Here is a 17,342-nt window from a genome sequence, read left to right as displayed (position 1 = left end):
AGTTGGCTCCTGCAAAGGGTCAGCTTTGCTTTTTATAGAGGAGCACTCAAAGCAAGAGGGATGGAGATAACCGAGCAAACAAGCTGGAGTGAGGGCTGTGTTTGAATAATGGCTCTATTTCCCTGATAAATTCTGGCTCCTCAGCACCATTTTTTATTCAAGTCTGGGTAGACTAACCCAAAACTCTGATTAAAATGTGGATTTTCAGGGTGGCTGGGTGGTTTCTTGCAGACAGATTGTTTTGCCTGCAGAAGAGAGTGAGGGATGCTTTACACCCCCAGTCTGCTGAGGAGCCGTGGGGCTGTTCTGTGCTTTTTGTAAGAAGTCCAAGCCAAGATTTTCCTCAGTGAGACACCAGGCATGGAGCTGTGTTATATTTATTATATATCCTGGATGCTGTGATGGGTTTCACACTGGTTGTGCTCCTGAGAGGACAAATTCACAGGAAAAAAGTTAATGAAGCAAATTTTCTGGATTAACAGCTCCAGGGAACAACCTGAGTGAGGTGTTTGGGGTGGGTGTGCTGCTGGTTTACTGTGTCAGTGCTCTACAGTGCACAGCACTGGTGAATCTCGGCGGCTTTTCAGCATCAAATCAGAGCAATGTGGAAATTCCACCCTCTGTCAAGTGGGATTCTCATCCTGGGGATTAGGGGAGACTCTCTTTTCCACCAGGAGGAGCTGTGGAATATCAGATTTTCCATTTCTTTGTTCTGCCCACGAGGATGCCAGCAGCTCCAAGGGGTCAGGCTGGGCAGGGTGAAGGATCCTCCTGCTCTGGCTCTGCCCGGCTGGCACTCACTGCCTGAGATAAGCTTGGCAGAGCAGACAGGACCTCCAGCCCCAGCCTGTGCTGGCCAAAGTTGTTTTTCCAGGACATCCCTAGCTCCTGTCTGTTCAAATCCTCACAAAACGTGGCTGCACCCAGCCATGTGCCCCCACAGGCATCAGAGAACAAACGCTGGAGTTTGCCAGTGTCTTCAAACTCTGAGGTTTGCTTTGAGAACAAACAGCAGAGAGGAAGCTCTGAGTTTGACTCTTGCAGGGGAAGGATGTGATGGTTGGGGTTTGCTTTGTGAAGATTTTTTTCCATCTGCTGCCTTCCCCACGTGTTTTATTTCCCTGGCCCTGGTGCGTCTGTGGTGTGAGTTTAGTCCTGAGGAAATGTGCTTTGTAATTCGAATCTTTTCTTTCTCTGATTAGCGTGGGCTGTGCCAGCCTGCTAAAAACCAGACTGTTTTTGTACAAACTCTGACACTGTACAACCCCTGAGACTTGGCAAGCCCAGGATGGGAGCTGTTCTTTCTGTCTCAGGTGTTCTACTGAGCTGTGGTTAAAAGCAGGACCAGGCAGCTGAGCCTCAGCCCCCACAATGGATTTTGATTCATTACAGTTAATGACAGTTTGGCATCCAAGTCCCCAGGGTGTGTTTTTAGGGAAGGAATATTTGGTCATTGCAGGAAATGAATTTGTAGAGAATTTTTAAAGCTTGACCGAAGGTTTACATAGTATGTACATTTGTACATAAACTTTGAGATAAGAAATATTGATTTAGAAATGTTATAGAATAGGATAAACATTGGTGAGAGATAAATAGAATAGGTCTTGTCATTGAATTAAGGCAATGTGCAAGGGGAAAGTGGTCACAGTGAGGGAGAGAATCAGACAGAGCTCTGAGCTATGTTGGCAGCAGGGCTGGTGTGCTCCAGTGCAAGTGCTTCAATGCTGGAATGGACCTGATTGCCCATAACCTGATCTGCTGCAGCATCTGTGTCTCCTCATGCCAGTTCTGCCAGGCACTTCTCAGGTGTTGCCCTCACCCCTCTGATTCTGGGAACAGAGAAATCCTCAAACTCACCAAGAACTGTGCTCTTGCAGCAGATGGTGGGCACAGATGCTCAAAACCTCTCTAATACTGCTGTGAGAGGAGGAAATACCAATACTCAGACACCTCCTCTGTAAGATCCAAGCCGCCTTGCCACCTCTGTGTTTGGGATTCCCTTGGTCCAGGCACCCCCTTTCCAAGGCACCCCCTCGTTCTGCTGATAAAGAGGCTTTTTCTACCTTTCCCATCAGGGTTTTTGGGGGTTTTTAAAAGAGAGGAACGCTGCTTTAACACCTTTTCAACCTCCAGCCTGCCAAACCCCCACCTGCTGTGGAAGAGGCGCGGCTGCGAGCGCCTGGATGGGCGGGCGCGGAGGGAGCATCCCCGGAGATGCGGGAGCCCCGCTGGCAGCGCCGCAGCCCGGCGAGGGTTAACAGGCATTTAGCAGCTCCGAGGCGCCGTGCGGGCGCTCTGCATGTCCTTGGCGCTGGGATGAGCTCCGGCACGGGGGGCTGTGCTGCCTGGGCCGCCTCTCATCCCCCCGGCGCGTCCCCGCAGCCCGGAGCGCATCCTCCTCTCCGCGGTGGGATGCCCCGCTGGCCGCTGAATGAATGAGAGGCAGGTGAGAGCCGTGTTCCTGCTCCATCCTCACGGGGGGCACTGCCACAGCATCGGGAACCGCGTGAGAACCGAGTTCCTGCTCCATCCTCACTGCCACAGCACCGGGAACCAGGTAAGAACCGAGTTCTTGTTGCCATCCTCACTGCCAGAGCACCGGGAGCCGGGTAAGAACCGAGTTCCTGCTCCATCCTCACGGGGGGCACTGCCACAGCATAGGGACCCGAGTAAAAACGGAGTTCCTGCTCCATCCTCACTGCCACAGCACCGAGACCCGGGTAAGAACCGTGTTCCTGCTCCATCCTCACGGGAGGTTCTGCCACAGCACCAGGTGAGAGCCGTGTTCCTGCTTCATCCTCACGGGGGGCACTGCCACAGCATCAGGACCCGAGTAAAAACCGTGTTCTTGCTGAGACCTGAATGACGGGCACTGCCACAGCACCGAGACCCCGGTAAGAACCGAGTTCCTGCTCCATCCTCATAGGAGACACTGCCACAGCACCGGGTAAGATCCGTGTTCCTGCTCCATCCTCACTGCCACAGCACCGGGACCCGGGTAAGATCCGTGTTCCTGCTCCATCCTCACTGCCACAGCACCGAGACCCCGGTAAGAACCGAGTTTCTGCTCCATCCTCACTGCCACAGCACCGGGAACCAGGTAAGATCCGTGTTCCTTCTCCATCCTCATAGGAGACACTGCCACAGCACCGGGTAAGATCCGTGTTCCTGCTCCATCCTCACTGCCACAGCACCGAGACCCCGGTAAGAACCGAGTTTCTGCTCCATCCTCACTGCCACAGCACCAGGAACCAGGTAAGATCCGTGTTCCTGCTCCATCCTCACTGCCACAGCACCAGGAACCAGGTAAGATCCGTGTTCCTGCTCCATCCTCACTGCCACAGCACCAGGAACCAGGTAAGATCCGTGTTCCTGCTCCATCCTCACTGCCACAGCACCGGGACCGGCGCTGGTGCGGAGCCAGGCGGGGAAATGAGGGAATCAAAAGTCCCAGTCTCCGGGGAGCGGCCCCTCTGGAGGGTGCAGTGGGAATCCGGCGCTTGTTGGGAGCATTGGAGCTGCTGCGAGCCACTGGTAAAGCTATTAACATGGACCGAGGAACAGGCTGTGATGGGGCTTTCGCAGGGCATTGGAAATTCGGCGACTTCTGGCTTTGCTGATCCCACAAGATTTCAGTGTCTCAGACAGGAATGGGAGCGTTAAAATCCTCCAAACCAAGGGCTGGCACAGGAAGGATGGGGTGTTCAGACAACTCTGATAACAGGATTTTTTTGGACCTCCTGGATATTCCCAACCACTTGTGCAGCTACTCAATTCTAAACCCAAACCTTTCGCTCTGCTCCTGTACCTTCATTCTGTGGCGGTTTTCCTCTGATTCTCTTTTCTTGAGCAGCTTTTCTGTCTGTCAAGTATTCCTAGCTTCCTTCTGGAAGTGCTTGCCCTGGAAATAGCAGCTAGATGGGAGTTAGCAGGCTCAGGTTGGTCCAGACCTCACCTTTGAGTTCTCAAAACAGCTTTTGCCACAAATAGCATCGGTGGGACCACACTTTTTACAGCCAGTCGTTGGTGTGCTTTCAGAATGAACTCAAATATATTATAAAATTCACACAAATATTGAGAGGAGGCATTGCTTAGAGCAATAAACAGTTGCCAAAAATCCTTGGCTGGAGTTTGGGCTGAGCCTAGCCCAGGATTTTGGCCAGGCATTGATTATTCTGTGAGCACACCCAGCTCCAAATGCACACCCAGCTAATCTCATTAATAGTGATCCTCCTCAGGAGCGGGCGTTAGGCCTTGAATAAAAGATGGCACTGTTAATCTCGGGGTTTTGGCCAGCTGGGATTCTCTGGGTGCTCTACAAAAAACCTTCCTGAAATATTAGCAGTGTGCTGTCAAAGTGTGGAGGGGATGCAGGAATTGCAGACTTCCCACACTGCTGGGATCGGGATAGAAATGTCACACTGAAAGGAAAAAGCATCACCTGAGATCTAGGAAACATTCCCTCTTTTTTCTTTTTAATCTTTCCCACAGCTTCATGCCCTGTTGCTCGGAGCAATTGCAAGTGTGCAAATGGAATGCCAGAATGCTGATTGCTGACCAGAGCTTGTCTTTTATTTATCTTAAACCAAATTTCTAATTTGATATATATAATCCATTATGCTTCTGTGCATTTTTCATGAGAACAGGCTGAGGCAAGGAGGGAAAAAGAAATTTAAGGTCAATATGGAGATATCAGGTGCTGTTACCATCATCTGCTTTTGACCTTTTACACACAAGAAGCCTGAAACGATTGGGTAAATGTTAAATAAATAAGAGCTTTTTACATAATTTCATTTATTTATGAATGACCCTGATCTGCAGCTTGCTTTATCTGGAACTAGATGAGATCTGAATAGTTATTATTTGTTTATATTTTGTAAATATAAACAGCAAAGCTAGAGTTTAGTCTTGGCAAACCAAAAGTTTGAGCCTTGAAGCTGCTGTTGCCTTTTCTCCTCCCTAAACATGGAAGCAGCAGAGTTGAATAATTCAATTTTTGGCCTATCCTGAAAAGAACATTGCCTGGACACCTCAGAGCACCAATTTGCTTTTGCGAATGGAGATATTAAAATTCATCTGCCAATTTATCAGCTCCTGGCTGGGAAGGCAGAGATCAGGGGCTCCCAGAATAAAGAACATCAGGAGGGAGCACAAATGGAGCTCCTGAAGGGTCTGGGTGTGCCGAGGAGTCAGGGGGAATTCCTGGCAGAGAGGATGGAGGAAGAAAATGATGTAAAAATATGTGGATGTAGCAGTGAGGAGCCTCGAAAGAGTGGAAAAAGTTGGATTTTTTGGGAATATGTGGAGTTTGCATCATTCACTTTCCAAACACCACCCTGTGCTGCTGGCTCAGAGTCTTCATTCCTTTTAATTGGACAAAATAAAGAGGATTTTGACTCTTCAGTTGAGAAGCAGGAGCGTATTTGGACCCCTGGTCAAGACCAGGATAACGAACAAGTGAATAATAGAACAATATGTAATTGTAAATTTCATTTAATATTACATTTAATATTTAATAATAGACAAATATGAGATATTTTTGGAAAGGCTTTGGAAAGCAGCAAACACAGGAGTGACTCCCTGGTGTCTTCAAAAAATTCTGAGTCCTGAAGGAGACCCTGAGGAACAGAAGTGCAACACCTGAGAGGGAATAATCCTGTTGTGGTTTTGCTAAATTTCTGCAAAACTTCCGCTTATAAAAGACAAAAAACTGGCAGTTGAATTGCCTGTGAATAATGTGGATTTTAGGCAGTGATGTGCATGTGTGAGAGGAGAATTTAAGCCCTGAGTTTGATCTATTTTACAGAGAACTCAAAGCATATGTTGCTCTTTAATAACATGAAGAATTTAGAAATATATCTTATTTAACAGAACTAGAACTGTTCACACTCCACTGTGGCTTTTGGGGTGTTTTCTCAGTGATTTTTTTTTATTCCAAACAGATTTTCAAGCTTTTCTCTTGGACCAAATTTGATTTATGGCCATGAGGGCTGAGGTTGCTGGAGTTGTGGGCTTGTGGAGTTGGTCAAGTAAAAAAAAAATCTTCAGTTGGTTTGGGGATGAGGAGAAATATGAAGCAGCAAAAAGTAAAAACACAGTAGGAAAAGAGGAGGGAAGAAAGCACAGCAACCCCATAAAGAATTGTCACTTTTCAGAGGTTTTATGTCATGTTTCATTTTTTGAACCAAAAAGTAAAATTGCTGATTATAACACCATGATTTCCAATTTTTTATTCATTTTTTTCTTCCAATTTTCCATTTTTTATCTTCCCCCGCTCCTGCATTTTGGAGCTCACCTGGAGCTCACTTTGCCTGTCCCCAAGGGTTGTGGTGCACAAGTTTATTCCAATTCTGCCCTGGAATCAGAGCTGCAGAGTGCAATAAACATCCATGCTAATGAGATGCAAATCAGGAACTCTCCTGTGCTTCCATGCTCTGATAAATCTTCATTGAGCATGCAGGTGCGGAACGAAGTTAAAAACATTTGGGTTTAGTCCTGGAGTCTCTGAAATAAATGATTTCCTTACAAAACTCGAGTGGGTCAGGTGTGCTCTCACTGGGGAATTCTCTTTCACCCCTACAGATGAACAAATGTTTATTTGGAATTATTTGAGGAGTTCGTTTGAAATTCTGGCCTTCATCCCAAAAGCCTGGGGTTTGTCCCTCCATGAACAACAGGACCCACCCTGCTGCTAGAGGCCGAGATCTGTGCTTTAAACTTTAATTTAAAGATAAAATTAATTATTACACAGCAAAAAGGGAGGCTGGAGCTCTGCCCCTGCTCCACTGAAGGGCAGGAAATGGCTCCTTTAGGGTTGGGCATCTGATGATTGTGTTGGTGATGATTTTGGGTTTTCTTTAGGCACTTGTTATTTGTCCTGGTGCTGATTTTGGGATTCATTTAGGGTCAGACACCTGATGGCTCTGCTGGTCCTGATTTTGGGGCTTCCTTTAGGGTCAGACAGCTTAAGATTGTGCTGGTGTTGATTTTGGGGTTTCATTTAGGGTCAGGCACTTGATGATAGTGCTGGTGTTGATTTTGGGGTTTCATTTAGGGGCAGGCACTTGTTGACTGTCCTGGTGTTGATTTTGGGGCTCTCTCAGTGCTCAGTGAATGGAGCTGTGCCTGGGGCTGCCCTGGAGGCTGCTGGAATGACAAACACAAAACATGTTCTGCTGTTGTAGTGGGAGCCAGACTGGCACTACAGCTTTTCCTTCCTCCTGCTCTCCTCCAGATGTCCTAAATTTGCCTGGTTTAGGCACACTCTCCTTTCTTACTTGCAGCTAAACCAATGAGTCTGTAAGAGCTAAATCCTCAACCCTTTTCCTTACCTTTGGATAATTTGGGACCTCTTGCAGGGCCATCCCCATGTTTGGCTGTGGGATTTGGCTTGAAACCTCTATGGGAAACCCCACAGAGGTCCTACAGCCCGTGCCAGTGCCTGCTGATTTCCTTTTCAGAGAATTATTATATCCCAGCTTCTTACCGGCCCTGGGTTTGTGGGATTTCCCTGCTGCTGCTGTGGGGTCTGCCCTGGTGTGTCTGAGGGTTCTCCTGAGGTGCTGTATGATCCAGCTCTGCAATTCCAGCCCCAAAAACGGGGGTGGTGTGTCCCACGTGGTGTCTGCTGTCTGCAGACCCAGCAGAGCTGTTGTGTTTCTCAGCCTCTGCAGCTCCTGAGGAGGCACAGTTTGATCTCTATCAGCTCTGTGCTGTTCCCAGCACTTCTCACACCTGCCCACGCCTCTGCATCCTCCTCCCCTGGCTGCCTGGCAGGATGGGCACCAAGGAATTGGGTTTTTAGAAAGGTTGGTGACACCTGGCTGTGTAAACCAGGTGAATTTTGAGTGACAATTGTAAAGGAAGGGAAATGTCCTGCTTTGGGTCAGGCTGGTGACACCTGGCTGTGTAAACCAGGTGAATTTGGAGTGACAATTTTAAGGGATGGGAAATGTCCTGCTTTGGGTCAGGCTGGTGACACCTGGCTGTGTAAACCAGGTGAAGATGCAGTGACAATTTTAAGGGATGGGAAATGTCCTGCTTTGGGTCAGGCTGGTGACACCTGGCTGTGTAAACCAGGTGAATTTGGAGTGACAATTTTAAGGGATGGGAAATGTCCTGCTTTGTGTGGCTGCTGCTGACCAGGGAAACTCGGGGCTGGAGGAGCTGGAAGTCTCAGATCTGCTCCCAGAAGAGGCAGGAGGGACAGATGGAGGTGCCCATGTTGTGTTCTGGCTTTGTGCTCTGGTGTTTTAGGCTTTTCTATGACCCACCCCCCAGTTCTGAACCGCTGCCCTGAGTTTCTCCACCACCACCTCCTCCTGAAGCAAACCTGCTGCTGCTCCTGTCCTGCGCCTGCTATTTTGGGAGCGTGAGAAATGCTACTCACTTTCAAAGCATTTAAAAAGGTTTATTAAAATCTTAGCAAAAAATACAACAGGCGACTGAATAGAGGAAATATTAGAGAACTGGGAGCAGAGGATTTTCCTACCATGTGCTCACCCACACAATGGATATTTTGCCTTTTAACCCTTTAGCCTCTCTCAGAGTCTTGTAATCGACTCCTTCTTTGCTGTCCAGTGTCTTTGATGTCCTGACTACCCAGGTCACACCTTGATAACAAAACAAGGGAGGTGAAACATAACTATAATCCTATAAAACTTCTCTTAACATATCCTGACGTTCCCCCCCTCACACAGCCCCCTGAATATCAGGCTAGCCCAGAGATCCGAGGCTGTGAGGGGAGGAATATCAGGAGATGGCAAAGATTCCCAAAAGAGGCTCTTACCCCAGATATGTTGGTTCAGTTCTCTTTATTCTGTGGTGTCCAGGGGAGAGTGGGGCAAAAGAGGACGAACAGGAAATGTCAGGGGTCTGTAGAGACTTTGGACAGGGTGGGCTTCCCTGGCTCTCCCGTTGAGGCAGGAAAGAGGGTCCAGGGTTATCTGATCAGAGCCACAGGGTCTCGGGAAGGGGAAATAGAGTGCCATGAGCTCACTGTAACACCATCCATAATATTGACCTTTTAATTGTGAGAGTCAACTCATGTACCAAGGAGGAAGAGAGGCTGGAATTCCCATTTGGAGCTAATTCTGACCACCTTCAGCCCTCCTGTCTGCCGGGAGAAGCTAATGAGGGCGGGCAGGCTGCTGTGCCTGCCCGTGCTGTGCCGCTCATCGCTGTGACACATGGCACCGTGCAAAGGGCAGGGAGCCGGGGGCTGCAGAGCCTCGCTGCCCTCCTGCCCCCTGCAGCAAGGAGGGACCCGTCCACCCTGGCCAGCCTCAGCTGATGTGACAGGCTGGCTTCCCAAGCTTCCCTGCACAGGATATGGATGGCAGTGTTACATGTTAAAAAAATTGATCAAGACGGATTAATCATTAATAAAATAGATTTTTATTTTGTCGCTGAGATTCGGTCTAAGCCGTGCTATAAATGAATGCTCCAATTTATTAATTAAAGAAAATGTATGAAATGGTCCAAATATAAATTTAGAGAATAACAATGAAAAACCACTATCAAAAAAGAAAAAAAGGGTCAGGGCCAAGCCTGGGTATTGGTGCTGGGTGAGACATAGGTTTGACCACTACAGCTGAGGGTCTCCTGTGCTCCACACCACCCACCCTGTCTGAGTGATTCTTATAGGGTTTATTTTGCTCGAGGCCGGGATTTCAGTGACCAGCTTTTTCTTTCCATTCAAAGTCCCACATATTCATAAAGTTTTTTCTGTGTTGAGCTGAACAATTCAGTGTCCGGGAAGCGATGGAGTTACAGGAACTCGGTATTCAGATGTATCCCTCTGGGTGGTTCCAGTGATTCCAATCTTGGGTCGTTGCCAGTCAATCATTGCTTGGGAGCTCCTGGGTCACTTTGAGAAATGACCCATGACCCATCTGACCCATCTGACCCATCTGACCCATCTGACCCATCTCTGACCCATCTGACCCATCTCCCATCTCCCCATCTCCAACAGGCTACGTGTATTAACTTGTAAATGACATTTCCTCAGAGACCATTTTCCACATTTGTGAGACAACCCCCCCAGTGCTGACTTGTACATTTTCTTAATAATATAAAATATGACATACATATCATTCTACCGACGTGAATTAGCTTTATTACATAAAACATCCACAACCAAAAGGACAATGCCAAGCCCGGGATTGGCGCTGGGTGAACACAGGTCTGACCTCTACAGCATCCATCGGATCTCCTCTGTTCACCCCAAATCTGTCCCAGCAGTTCTTATACTGTCTATTCTCCCTGAGGCAGGGTTTTTTCTTTTCAGAGTTCCACATATTCATGTGGTTTCTTTTGTCTGTGTGGAGCTGAACAAAACCGTGATGTGTGCCCATCATCCAGTTACTGGAACTTGGCATTGAGATGTGTCTTCCTGATGGCTCTGGCTATCTCAATCTTAGACATTTATCGACTATTCCTCGAGTAATCCTCTTGGGTGTTCCTCGGATCATCTTGGAGAAGGGGCCCACATTCATTTGTTTGCAAATTAGGTCCTTCTCTCCTCGCCCAGCTGTGGTATGAAGCAATCTCCCCATCTCTGGCTTGGTGCACTAAAGAAACCTTAAAAGAATATTTCTTACCAGCATAACATATTTCATACATCTATTTCTCATAAGTCGGTTTCTCATAAGCACAAATTATCCAAAATACACCTAACAGCAGCAATGCAGGGGAGGAGGATGGAACCTCCCCCGAGCTTTGCTGAGCTGAGCTGAGCTGCAGAACCCAAAGTCAGAACCCAAACTTTTGGTGCCATTTAGGGGACTCTCTGCTCTTGGTAGGACAGGGAAGTGGAAGCCGAGGTAGGGGTGGGCTGAGTGGGAGATATCTGCAGCTCTTGCTCACATTTCCATTCCTAACGAGGTCATGTACAGCACCCATGCCTGGCTGGCAGGGCTCCGACTGTGCATGGCCACAGGTTTGCTCCATCCCAATTCTCTGTCCATGAATAGAGAGCTACTCTCACAAGAGAGAGTAATAAAATAAAATAAAATACTTCAAATAAAAAATTTGAAGTAGCTCTTGTGAGAATCTGGACGGTCAGGAAGGAGGGACTTGGCATAATCTACATGTTAGGTTCTGTGATGACACTGAAGAGATACGGAATAAATAAACAGGCTCCACAACCTGGGGTACTTATGAAGTGGGTATGTATTGTCAAGTGAGATAGATCTCCAAGACTTCTGCACTGAGCCTTAGTCTGACCCAAACTTTTATTTAGAAAGTTCCATATGCAATACATTGCACAATTTTTCATGCATGTTCAACTCCTGGCCCCGCCTGTCCTCGCCTCTCATGGTAAATAAGTCCACGCCCTTCTGGGCACGCCTGGTTTGCTGTGGTGGTCTTGTGGGGGTCTCTTGAGGCTGAAGATTTTGGTCTTCTTCATGGTTGAACTTTAGAACTCTTCCTCTCTGTGCTTTTAGTCCTTAGGTGCTTATCTGTGTACATCTGTCAGTCTTGATAGGCTTGAAGACAGGAAAGCTTTATCTGGGTTCTTTGCATCCTGAGTTCATAAGCTTCAGAAATTTGGATATTCTTATGTCCTTTTGTACTTATGGCAGAGGTTTCTTAAGTAAAAGGTTAAAATTCAGCACATAACTCTACAAACTAAAATATAAATGCTTAATTCGTTTTGCTAATTTAAGTGAATTCCAAAAATCTCTTACTTCAACACCACAGGAAAAACTCACTCCTGGAACTGTGTGCTGCTCTTTGTTACACTTTTAATTAACTCCGTGGCAGGGAAAATGGACAAATAGCCTCAAACATTAATAGATAATCTGTGTTGAAATAAAAGATTAATCAAGGAGCTGCTCTGGTGCCCTGCTGTGAGTGAGGTGGAGCTGCAGAGTCCAGCTAATGACTCGCTCCTTGCCTGAGGCCTCAGTCCCAGGAGGAAGCACTGCTGGGTTAATATTCTTTTTGTACCCAAGTGATTAATGATCTCTCAGCTCCCAGGATTTGCTGGCAGAGCATTTGCAAGCGCTAGGAAGCGAGGGAGATGAGTGAGGAATGCTTATTGCACTTCCCCAGCTGCAATTATCCACATGCAAGGCACCAACTCTGGGCTTGGGTTGCACTTTCCAGAAACTTCCCCAGCACAATTAATTATTGCAAGGGAGAGCTCAAATTCAGTTAAGTGATGGGTCTAAAAGTGGCTGCTTCTAAAAGAGGATCTGAATTTCAAGGTACAAGGAGTGGGTGCTCTTCCTGTGGGTATAAATATGGAAACAACTTGTTCTAATCTGATGTTGTCATGTCCATATTGAAGGGGACAGGACAATCCCCCTTTTTAGCTCCATGATATAATTAAAGATATTAAGGATGGCTCCTGGCAATGCCAGAGCCTTGCACCCCAAGTTTAGATCGCATTCTGGAACCTGGCAAAGTCGCATCCAGGCGGATTTTGTGACACCAAATCTGATTTTGTGACACAAAATCTTATTGAGAATTTGTGTCAGAAATTGTGGCCTTGGAGCAGCGACTGGGAGAATTGAAAGTGTGGTTTTGGTAGTCTCTCAGGGCTGGAAATGAGAAGCTCAAGGCACCTGTGAAGCCAAAAATAGGAACTTTCTGCCCAGTAAATACTTCAGGCAGAGGAAGAATCAGGCTGGAGCCGTGGGCTGCTCTGAAAACTCCTTTTGTTGGATGCAGCTCTGAGAGAATCAGAAACACGTTAATCTAAGGTGATTTCTTCTTCAGCAATGTGTTTATGGCAAACAAAAGGAGAAACTCACCCAAGCTATTTTTACTCCCAGCCTGTCTGCTGCCTGCTCCCTCCTCTGCTCAGTTTTAGCTCCTGTGCCCTCACTGTCCTTCCTCTGAAGCCTTTCCTCACACTTTCCTCACACTTTCCTCACACCTTTCCTCACACTTGGAACCTGCTTGCTCTGCATTTGCCTGCCAGGTGCAAACCCATTTTGTGTTTCCAGTTTTAGCCCTGAAACCTGAAATTCTGGGGAGGGAAATGACAGCTCTGTTAGGTCTGGAGCAGCATTGCCTTTCAGTGCTGGTGCTTTGTCCTAGAATTTGTAGTTCTGATGCTTTTTTATGCTTTCCCCCTTTTACAGATGAGGAAATTGGTAGAGAGAGCATTTAATTTGTGTAATTTCATGTTAAGGTGTCCAGAGTTTGTTCTCTTTGGGGTATGTGCCCTTCTTTTTGTGGATTCTCTTGGGATTTCCTTTGTGGGGTGCTTCAGAAGCTCACAGAAAAGTTAATTTAGGAATTCTTACCTGCTTTAGTGAGAGTTCTGAGATTTCACTCAGGCGGGAACAGAAATTGGATTTGCTGTAACTGCATTCTGAATCTTCAGAGCATAAATACTGGTAACTACTGAGGGCCTAATTTAACTAAAGAGCGAGAGATTAGTGGGATTAGCAGAGATAAAAATGAAAAGCTTGGAGACAGAAGTGTGCTCAAAACCCCTAAGCCAAACCAGGCAGGTTTGCCAGCAGCCCTGCTGGAGAGAATCTTTCTGGACGTGGTTTCATGACCAGGGCAGGTCTTTGATCCCACTCAGGACTGCAGGACCCTGGGCTAGAAAAAGCTCTGCAGGAAACAGGACACCGGGAAAAATTGGGAAAGCAGGATGGAGAAAATCAGCAGCTCGTTGGTCCCACCCATGTGAGTGTTTGCTGTTTTCCACGGTTGTGGTAGGGCTGGCCCAGCCCTAATGAAAATCAGGGAATAATGGCTCCTTTCCACCATCAGTTCCACCTTTTGTGCTGGAATGACACCGAATAATCTGTTTCAGATCACCAGGCTGGGAATTGCAAACTTTTATCTGGTTCCAGGTTTAACAAAATGCCTTTAATCCTTGTTTGTGTGTCAACCCACTCACCTCGCCTACCTTCCCACCCTCCACTTGGGCTGTGTTGTGACTGAAAGAAACATCCACATCATTGCCTTGGTTCATTTTTATTCCGTTTTTCCTTGCTTCCCTCCCTGGAGACTTCCTCAAACAACTGCATAGGCTGGGTGATGTTTTATCTCATGAGTCACCCAGCCCAGATGTACCCACAGAAACTTTTTATTCTAACCTAATTTATCAATTTCTCCTTGCTCTTCCTGATTTCTTTTTCTTTCTCTTCCTCTTCTCTTCTCTTCTCTTCTCTTCTCTTCTCTTCTCTTCTCTTCTCTTCTCTTCTCTTCTCTTCTCTTCTCTTCTCTTCTCTTCTCTTCTCTTCTCTTCTCCTCTTCTCTTCTCTTCTCTCTTTTCTTTTATCTTTTCTTTTATATTTTCTTTTTTTTTTCTTTCTGCCATTATTCTTTTCCTTTAATATGTAACTTTTCCTGCCTCTAGGGTGCCCAAAAAATAATTAGGATTTCACTTTGTTTTCTGAGACTTATGAATGGCTGGCAAGGTAAAATCAATAGAGTGGAACCAGTTCCTCAGGCCAAGCTAATTTTTAAAGCCATGTTCTTTGGTCCTGCCACGTTTGGCCAATTTCTTGTCACTTTTAACAGCAGAACCAATTATCAAATCTGAGATCTTTTCCCTTTACTCTCATTTTAGTCTCTACCTTTTCTTTTACAGGATGGGGGAACCAGTATGGGACATTTCCCTTTAATCTCATCTGAACTGAACATCTGCTCTTCCTTGCCTTTGCCAGGGAAAGCTTTGGGGATCAAGGCTGGATAGAGAAGGGGGAAATCTTAATTACTTAGTCTTAGAGCAGCTTAAGTGTTGAAAGAATTCTCCCCTGTGCCACAAGGAAGGGAAAGTTTAAAAAATGCCTGGTGTGGGCAGAGGCTCTGGGCTGCCTTGGTAGTCTGACAGAAGCTTCTGATTTTATTTTAATGAGACCTTGGGGTGCAGAAGGAGCTGATCTCCCACTTATCATCCCTGGGCGAGAGCAGATCGAGGCGCTGTCCCTAAAGCTTTAACTCCCAGCTTGTGTGAGGCAGGGCTGCTCTGGACAGGGAATGTTCTGGCCCCTACCCTGCTAGATCACCTTCCATCCCCGTTTTTGTCTGATTTTTAGCTGTTTGTGGCACCTCAGATCTGGAAATACTCTGCACCAAGTGCAGGCCCCGAGCTAAGGAGCCCTCAGAGAGCTCAGGGGTCTCTGTGCTCCTTTCCAAACCCTCCGAGAGCTCAGGGGACTTTGTTATCCTTTTCCAAACTCTCAGAGATCTCAGGAGTGACTCTGTGCTCCTTTCCAAACCCTCACAGGGTTCAGGGGTTTGTGTTCCCTTTACAAACCCTCAGAGAACTCAGGGGTCTTTGTGCTCCTTTCCAAACGCTCAGAGAGCTCAGGGGTCTCGGTGCTCCTTTCCAAAGCCTCACAGAGTTCAGGGGTCTGTGCTCCTTTTACAAACGCTCAGAGAGCTCAGGAGTCTGTATTCCTTTTACAAACCCTCACAGAGCTCAGGGGTCTGTGTTCCCTTTCCAAACCCTCACAGGGTTCAGGGGTTTGTGTTCCCTTTACAAACCCTCAGAGAACTCAGGAGTCTTGGTGCTCCTTTCCAAACCCTCACAGGGTTCAGGTGTCTTTGTGCTCCTTTCCAAACCCTCAGAGAGCTCAGGGTAACTTTGTGTTCCTCTCCAAACCCTTAGAGAACTCAGGGGTCTGTGCCCCTTTCCAAACCCTCAGAGATCTCAGGATTGACTTCATTCTCCCTTTCCAAACCCTCACAGGGCTCACGGATCTTTGTGTTCCTTTCCAAACCCTCAGAGAGCTCAGGGGTCTCTGTGCTCCATCTCCAAACCCTCAGAGACCTGAGGGGGTTTTGTGCCCCTCTCCAAGCCCTCAGAGAGCTCAGGGGTCTTTGTGTTCCTTTCCAAACCCTCAGAGAGCTCAGGGGTCTCTGTGCTCTATCTCCAAACCCTCAGAGACCTGAGGGGTTTTTGTGCTCCCTCTCCAAACCCTCAGAGATCTCAGGGCACTTTGTGCTCCCTCTCCAAGCCCTCAGAGAGCTCAGGGGTCTTTCTGTTCCTTTCCAAGCCCTCAGAGATCTCAGGGCACTTTGTGCTCCCTCTCCAAGCCCTCCCAATCCCAGGGCTGGGGTGAGCAGCTCAGGCCAGCTGGATGTTTACTATTTGTGTAGATAAGCCTTTTATCTCCTAATGTGTCTTTGAGTTAGGGCCCGGCTCTCAGGAGCAGTCAACATTTGAAATGTCAGGCCCTGGCTGGCCAGGAGCTCCTTGTCGCAAACATGGCATTGTCCTGGGGCTGGTGACATCCCTGGGTTCGTGAGGGGGGGATGGACAGGAGGAATTTTCATCAGAGATGAAAAGGAGCTTTTTAATCTCCTTAGCGGTTTACAGGACACTGTTGTGTTCTTCCAGGGGAGCACACTTGGAGCAGAGCACAGCTTATCTGGATGGCAGCTGGGGGACACAAAGCTCCCCCTGCTCCTGAGCACTCGGGCAGCTCTGCTGGAATCGATGGAGCTGCTCCTCTCCTCCAGGGATTTGTTTTTAATGTGCTCCCGGCGGGGTTCCTCTGTGCATCCTTCCATTCAATGTCTCCTCTGGCTGGCAATTCCCGAAACTGAGAGAGAACCGAGCAGCCAGGTGGGCTCCTGGCAGTGCTTTATGGGGTGTGAAGAGCAAAATGCGTGTGGGAACCAGATAAGGGATATCCTATACCCTATACTCTATATATTACATATATTTGAGATAATGGATATCATAATGTGGCTTATTGCTTCCTGCAAGCATCACAATTGCAGGCAGAAATAATTTTAAAATCGTTCTAAGTGCTGCTCCTAAGTTGATTGTATCTCAGACTTGTTGAAATGGCAACTAACAGCAAACAAAGCTTCTCAAATTTGGATGTGAAAGGGGAGATGGCTCAAGATCTGTTTAAACACTGAGCACTCAGGTTAAACACAGAAGGGTTTAGACTGGCACTGTAAGGACAGCACAAGAAACCTTCTGGGTGTTTAAAACACAAAATTGGAGAGGCTTTTGCTAAAGCTGGTGTCTTCAGTACCACGGCTCAGATTCCAGGCCCTTCAAACACATTTGTAACCCAGAGCTGCTGCGTTTATTGCTGAATTCACCTTGATTTTCACAGCCCCTTAAACCCATTCCTAACCCAGAGCTGCTGTGTTTGTTGCTGAATTCACCTTGCTTTTCACAGCCCCTTAAACCCATTCCTAACCCAGAACTGCTGTTTATTGCTGAATTCACCTTGCTTTTCACAGCCCCTTAGACCTGTTCCTAACCCAGTACTACTGTTTATTGCTGAATTCACCTTGCTTTTCAGAGACCCTGCAGTGGCTGTTGAGGCTGGTTGTGCCTCAGAGGCAGTTGAGCTCTCCAGGCTGGGCTTTTGCACCTTCCCTTGCCCCATTCACAAGGATTT

The sequence above is a fragment of the Lonchura striata genome, chromosome 23 (genome assembly GCF_046129695.1).
Source record: "Lonchura striata isolate bLonStr1 chromosome 23, bLonStr1.mat, whole genome shotgun sequence".
Lineage (NCBI taxonomy): Eukaryota > Metazoa > Chordata > Aves > Passeriformes > Estrildidae > Lonchura > Lonchura striata.
The sequence above is the reverse complement of the archived record's forward strand: the minus strand, read 5'-3'. Positions refer to the sequence as shown.